Source organism: Sturnira hondurensis, unplaced genomic scaffold (genome assembly GCF_014824575.4).
Source record: "Sturnira hondurensis isolate 20B ecotype Veracruz unplaced genomic scaffold, ASM1482457v3 Scaffold0006413, whole genome shotgun sequence".
NCBI lineage: Eukaryota > Metazoa > Chordata > Mammalia > Chiroptera > Phyllostomidae > Sturnira > Sturnira hondurensis.
The window spans coordinates 49600192-49607442 of NW_028079044.1; the positions used below are offsets into that span (position 1 = coordinate 49600192).

Genomic DNA, 7251 nt, shown 5'->3' on the forward strand with positions numbered 1-7251 from the left:
TTTGACCAATATGTACAAGATCTTCACTTACAGGCATGTTCAAGAAACAGTACTTAAACAGAAACAATATAAATGTCATTATAAGGAAAATACTATCCCAAATAATAAACTCAGTTCAACACTTAGCATTCGATGGATCATTCCTGGGCATATTCTACACTCCCAAATTTGCCAAAATAGCCAACTACTCTGCCACAAATTTGGGGGAGATAAAAATAACTGTACTTTATAGAACATTAAATTATATCACATGTTCCAACCAAATTGTCACATTTTGGGATAGCAGCTTTAATACATTACTCATTTCTGCTCACTTCAAATACAAAAGTCTGAGCACTATCAAATAATTGTTAAACACAAATGACTTTCTGTAGAGGAATGCTTCTGTTTATCAATATATACTTGAAGTAACACTATAAAACACAAGAAAATCCTCACATATAAAAATGCCAATTAAAACCATTCCCAACATCAAACATTGACCACATCCATTTAACTGTATGTTCAATTAGAAGGTTTCAGAGTAAAATTTCTATCTCTTGTCCATTTAAGAGCAGGTTTTCAAAAAATATTCCATAAATATATATTTTTAAGAGAATATGCGATTATGATATTGATTTTAACAAACACCAAATAAAGTTAACTTAAATGCTAATAATAGAAAATCTGAATTATACACACCATGTTTAATTGTCCACACAGTAATACAAAAATGTTCAAAACTATCTCAATATATATTTATATTTTCCTCTAGTTTGTGAAAACTGCAGTAACCTTTCTATTTAGAGTAACTTCTGATTAAACCACATTCAATATCTGAAATTCAAACGCTCTTCCAAACAGAATAGTTGGGGAGAAATATAGAGAAGAGCTTCATAATTCTGAACTTTCTGTTGAGGCTACAGACAAGACAACCCGACACAAAACACCAGCACAGCAGGAGTGTGGAAAATACACGTACGTACTAGTGAGAGAGGGTCCTCTCAGGAGGACGAGGCAATGCAGCGCACAAACACCTGACAAAGATTCTGAACTCAGCCTTTCGTATTTTTTAAACTTTTGCCCAAATTTCTGCACATTATGCAAGGTTTAAACATTTTTAAATCCCACTTGGTGGACTTACACATACATATCAGTACTAGGTAGTATTTTATGCTTAAGATGTCCAGCAAATATTATTTCAAAATCCAGTTTACATAAAGCAGGTTGCACTACTGACCGCGTTTTACAGAAAAGAAAACTGGGGATGGAAACGTTAAGTGACATTTAAAAAGAGACAGTGGGTTAAGTAATGAAGGGAGAATATAAATCAGCCTTCCCATTAAAATTTCTGATCATTACCTCTTTTCTCTGACATCTAGGCACAAATATCTTTTAAATGCAATATTATTATTATTGTTATTTGCACATACTTGAAAATTTTTCAATTACATATCCTCATTAATGATAAATCTAAGTAATGAACTTATCTACCTCACCACATTCTACATTAGCAATCCTTTGGGACAGTCTCTTGGGGTTTAAAAAAAAATCAGTACTTCTCTAGTATCACATCTTCGATCTTCATTTTTATTCATTTGTTCAATAAAGAAACTAAGAGCCTGTTCTAAAAATCAGGGGCACCATTCAAGCCGCTCCTTACGTTTGCATAATAGTCAGTTACGCACGGATGAGACAGTGCCCATCATCGTAAAGTGGGGCGCAGTCCACAGTCAGCATGGGAATTTCCTTCTTTCTAATGCATAAAACAAAACAAAAACCAATTAAACTTCTCAAAAGGTAGTTGAATGCTAATATACCTGTATGCTTAGCTCTTGTCTTTTCGATCCCTTCTTTAAGAACAAGGCTCCTCTAACAGTGAGAGGAGAGGCGGCACTCTAAGGACGCCAGGCATGAACAGCACAAAGCAGGGTGAACTTGATGAACTATCCCTAATGAAGTTTGCGTCTAGTTCCTCCTTCCTTCCCTTATCCCAACACAATCTGAGCTACCCGACTAGCAGGTTCTCATGTTAACTCACACTCACCAAAGTGAAATGATTTCAGAAGGAAAACTCCCCAGGTATTTCATTCAACATCTCTTGTGATTCCAAATGAGCCCAAATGCACTAACAAAAAGAAAAAAAAAGGCTCCCCTGAAGGTTTAAAGAGTACGTAGTTGTTCTTTTATCAAAATAGAATTTTCCACAAGTGACCCAAATAGAATTGCACCTTAGGAAAATCAAGCCTTTAATTCTGGAGAATAATTTGCACCTAGAGAAAAATTCAAGGTCATGGTTTTCATTACATGTGGACTTTGGACCAAATCTATTTATTTTAAATTGGCTGCAGTCTGGGTACAACCACTGGCCGGCCTATGCCGTAAGACCACCATCCTAGCGAGAGTGTCTTGTAACAAGGTGCTTTTGATACCTCAGTAACTATACGACCTTGGATGGGTTTCCAGACAAACGTGGCCTTAAACTTCTGGCATTTTAATTAGGTTTCAATGTACTCCTTAAATGGTAAAGCACAAATTAGATGTCAATTTTCCCATTCAGTTAAAACATTAATAGGAAACATGTGAGTAATAGAACTTTGCATTTAAGAAGTCCATTAATACTATAATTTTGCCCCCAAACATTTTTGGGAAAAAAACAATTCAAGAAACACATTGATAAACCATGCAATATGCCAAAAACATGCTCCTAAATTGCTGTGTGCCAACTGCTTTTTTGATAAGTCAAATCATGTTTTATAAGTATCATTAAAAAAGCATTAATTATCTGAAACTTTTAGTGCCCTCTTTGTAAAATATGGAATTCTCACATGATAACATAACTAACCACTATTTCATTTATTGTGTAATCTTATACTTGTAAACACCAAATTTCTTCAGGGGAGCACAGCTGCTCTCACAGGCCAACTCCGTCCCAGCACTACTGCCCTTCTCCCTGGCTCCCAAATTCTAAAACTGTCACCCCAACAACCAGTTGTTCATCTGTAGTATAACATACAAGCAACACTGGAAAAGTTGAAGAAAGGAATTGAGTGGTTATATTTTTCATGTGAAACATAATGTAAAAGTAGTCCCAAGAGGGTGCCAATACATTATTTTTGGTAATAATCACAATAATGCCCAATAAAAATTATTTTTTTAAATCAAAATGCACATATCTTAGATCACTTTCCCATGTATCTCTATCACTTGGCAGAAAGCAAGAACTTTTATCTTCGTGAACACTGACCTCCATGATGCCACCAAGGTCAATGAGACCTACAGGAGGGGGACGTGCTGAATAAGTGCTGGTGAACCCAATTCTAGGGTTTCCTTTACAGAGAGAAGGAAGAAAAAAACATAAATATATATTAACATATCACAGGAAATGATGTTTTAGGTTGTAACATTCGAGTACCCCAGGACAGGACTCCATATAGAACGTGTGTGGCCAATAGCCAATAGGAGCCACACGTGAAAGCGGCATCACAGCACAGAACCAGGTACAAAGAACTGCACCCTGGGGAGGATTAACAGGGCCCCAAACTGCATAATCCTCCCTTACATCTTGTACGGAAAGCCTTGGGTATCCTGGCTACGAGCCACGACGACTCAATTTCAAAATGAGGGTTCTCTGTTGACACAACTTTCTGAAAAAGACAAATAACCAAAGATCCTTCATCGACAGAAGTCCCCACATGTCAGACAGGCTTAGGTGAGGGACAAATCTGTATGCGCTGAACCTACCCGTTAACACTGAACTCTCCAGGAAGGGTGTCCTGGCTGCTCACTCTGATCCCTCACCAAAGTCCTTTACAGATGTGTCCTTGGCTGTCACAAACCCGAACCTTTCACTAACCAGACATGTTCTTGGCTGAGACTTAAATTTTAAACACGTGACCCACTTGGTATAATCTGTTTGAGCTAAATTCAAAAAACCTTATCGATTTGAAACTATTCTATTTCAATTTCCAAGTAACGTTCACTATGAAGAAAGACCTGGGAGAACTTGTGCTTGATCATTTAAAAGAGACTCAAAGGAGAGCAGTTTAACTATGGATACTTCCTTCCAACGTTTGCTAAATAGGCAGCATGCGTTACAACAGTGGAAAATTAAAGAGGAAAAACAATCAGCAGAAGCACCGGTTTTTCACCATCAGCAGGGTGCTGGCTGGGAGCAGTCTTCCCAGTTACTTCCAGGGAAGCTCCTGATTGGTGGGTGGCGCTGGGTCAATGTGATTACTTAACCCTGGCTGTTAGAGCTCAACTCCGCTTTGATAGGCTCCAAAGCTTATTACAAAAAGGCGACTGCTATAGCATATCAAGTACTTCGCTGTCCTCCTGTTTTTCTCCCAGGGAACACGAAGCCTGACACCTGAAACTCATCAGACAAACATTACCTTGTTTGGGGCTTCAGAGTTTGTATTTAGTATTTTTACAGTCCCTGGGTGTAGATTCAATGGGGGGGGGGCGTGTGTGTGAAAGATTAACCCATTTCCTGCATAAACAGAGCAGGACTTCTGACCATTCAAACAGTTCTCTCTCTCCCAAGTAACTTTTTTACCCTTTAGTCCTAAAATAACCATGAGCAGCAGACATCAAACACTGGCATGGCAACGTCCACACATCATGCCCTAGTCCGATTCGTTCATCTCTGGTTCCTATCCAGACAGCTCTTCCCGGCCCCTCTCCCTCCCTCCCATCCTGCCCTGCCTGCTTCCCCCGAGTTTTGCTGATATCCGCCACTTTCGCTGGCTGGGGCAGAAGCAAGGCACTTCGTCCCAAGGGCAGAGTTTCTCTCAACTGCCCAACAAACATTTCTTTAAACCTTCCTGCGGGACCCCGCGCGCACCTGACCTGACCTGACCTGGCCTGGCCTGGCCCGGCCCCTCGGCCCCTCGGCCCCTCGCTCCCTCGCTCCCTCTCTGCACTTCACCAAGCCCCAGAGAGGGGCCCACCTGCCTCCCGTCGCCAGTCCCCACGCCCAGGTGGCCCTGCCAACTCCTGGCCAGTGGCTGCACGCCCCTTGTCCCAAACCCCCGCCACTCCGGGGCCCGACCCCGAAGGGGCAGAGGCGCCAAAAAAAAAAAAGGCACCGCGACAGGATGACCCCGTGACGCCCCCAAGAGGCCGGGTCCCGAGTGCCTGTCAGCGCCCCCGGAAGGGGTAGGGCAGGGGGCTGGTCTCCCCCGGCGCCTAGTCCTCTGACGTGCTCTCCCCACCAACCACACTCACCTGGCGGGCCCTCGCCCAGGGCGCCGGGGGTCGCGCGGGGAGGCCGCCCGAACGTCCGCCGCAGCCCCCACCCTGTGACGCCCGCTCCCGCTTGGCGCCAGCGCGCGCCCCAGGCCCGACGCGCGCCTGAAGCGCCGGGGGGAGGGGACGCGTGGACGCGTGGACGCGCGAGAGCCGGGGGTAGGGGACAGGGGGAGAACGGACATGGGGGCAGGGGGCGCGACGAAAGCAACGGCTCGGCGGCGTCGGCGGAAAGAAAGCAGCCTCGGTTGCGTCCGTCATGGCGCGCGGCAGTGGCAGCTCCTCTGGCCTCCCCGCTCCCTCGCCTTTAGTTTGACCTTTCCCTCCAGTGTGTCGGAGGGAGAGCGGCGGTGCGCGCGCGTGTGCATGTCCGTGTGTGCGCGCGCGCGCGTGGGGAATGGGCCGGGTTCGCTCCCCGACGCCTGACGTCACTGTCATGGCAACAGCAGCCCCGCCCCTCACCTCCCATTTTTTTCTGCCTCCTCCTTCTTGTGCACGTTCCGGGGCCTCACGTGCTCATTCGCACGCACGCACGCACGCACGCACGCTCGCACGCACGGTCGGAGCGCGTGCGCCCAAAGCCCAGGGAGAGATCGGGGGCGTGGCAGGTCATCTGGGCCTCCTAGTTGCTTCCCTGAATTCGGCCAATCCAGGGAGGAGGAGCCGTGGGCGGGACGGGCTACGTCGGCCGAGCGGCGAGAAAGATTTCTTGAGTATAAGCGACAGCCTTTGCCCAGCACACTGTGGGTAAAAGGGCTTCGTTGCCCGGGAGTTTCGGGAGTAGGAGGGGGTGCCGGTCGGGTAGTTGAGGAGTGGGAGCCTGGGGCGGTCGTTTAGGGAGGTTAACCCGTATTGAACAGGGACCGCGAGTCAACCTCATATTGCAGTGTCGTCCTGCCATTAATGTAGAGTGACCTTGGACGTGTTGCTTCAATGCTCTGAATTGAGTGCCTTGAGTAAAATCCACCATGATGCTTGTGAGGGTTAACAGAGAAGGTGGGAAACATCTCACTTGGCACGTGGTAGACCCTAAATAGTGTGGGCTCCACAACCACCTTAGTCTACAAATGGGGACGCAGGACACAGAGATTTAAAGGATTAAATGACTCGTTCACTGTCAGCTGGTGGCAGAGACCTAGGCTCCAAGTTCCATGCTCTTTGCCCTACCTGACCATCCCTCGGGAAGGGAAAACATTCCGGGGGTACCTTAAGGAGCGGGCTCCTTTTGCTGTCTGTGGCTCTTTTCTTGGTCTTCCCCCACCCCTCTCGTTCCTGCAAAAGCTGAGTTAGAACTCGGGGCTGCACAGCCTTGGTGCAGTTTCTGAAGGGCAGTTGTCTGGCTTCTTCGTTGGCTTCTGAGCAAGGGACAAGATGGTGCTTTGCTAAGTTCCTTTGGGGCCCCTACATTTCCACTGCAGTTTATTGGTTAAAGTTTAAACACTGTAACCAGGAGCTCCAGGTCGTCTACCATTTCTAGCTAGCTGAGGAAAGATTAACTCAGTGAACCAACATTTTTCCAGCGTCCGCGGGGTAGGCAAGAATGCCTTGCCAGGTCCAAAGGAGCCTGTGGCTGCAAGGCTGCTGGCCTCTTAGGGTTCAGGTGCCCAGGTGACCGCATCATTCCTCTGACTTGTGCTTGTAGCTCTTGCCTCTAACTTAGCTCTTAGTCACTTGCTGCCTCCTGGTATTTCTTGAATGTTGTGGTACGATTTAACTCCAGATTTGCTGTTAACTTTTACAAAGTATTACATGTCCGTCTCCCTCCCTGTCTTGTAGCCCTAAACCTAAACCTGATCCTGGGAAAGCCTGTTGCCCAGTTCTTCAAACATGCCCTTAGGTTTCCCACTTTCTTTTCAGGCATTCGTTCATTTGACCCTTTGAAGTTCCAGCTAAAATGTAGTCTCTTCCAAAAAGTCTTGCTGGACCTACTCAGTTGGAGTGAGAGAGTAGTCCCCTTTCCAGAGCACTTGGTATGTACCTTGCTTGGGACACTGCTCCTAGTAGATTTGTGTTCTGTGG

The 7251-nt window shown here is 45.9% G+C and overlaps 1 long non-coding RNA gene across 3 annotated transcripts in view; it reads right to left on the reverse strand.

Moving 5' to 3' along the window:
- The window catches only part of LOC118988699 (uncharacterized), a 31635-nt gene extending 26022 nt beyond the window's left edge, over positions 1-5613 (reverse strand). Inside the window, exons 1-3 of one of the 3 annotated variants that reach the window (XR_005066840.1) lie at positions 5212-5613; positions 3227-3309; positions 2027-2107 (exon numbers count right to left, since the gene is read on the reverse strand). This is a non-coding gene — a long non-coding RNA (uncharacterized LOC118988699). Of the gene's footprint in view, positions 1-2026; positions 2108-3025; positions 3310-5211 lie in introns of those variants that run through there. The other 2 variants (XR_005066839.1, XR_005066838.1) reach the window with 2 other exon arrangements.
- Between the last annotated feature and the right edge of the window lie 1638 nt (positions 5614-7251).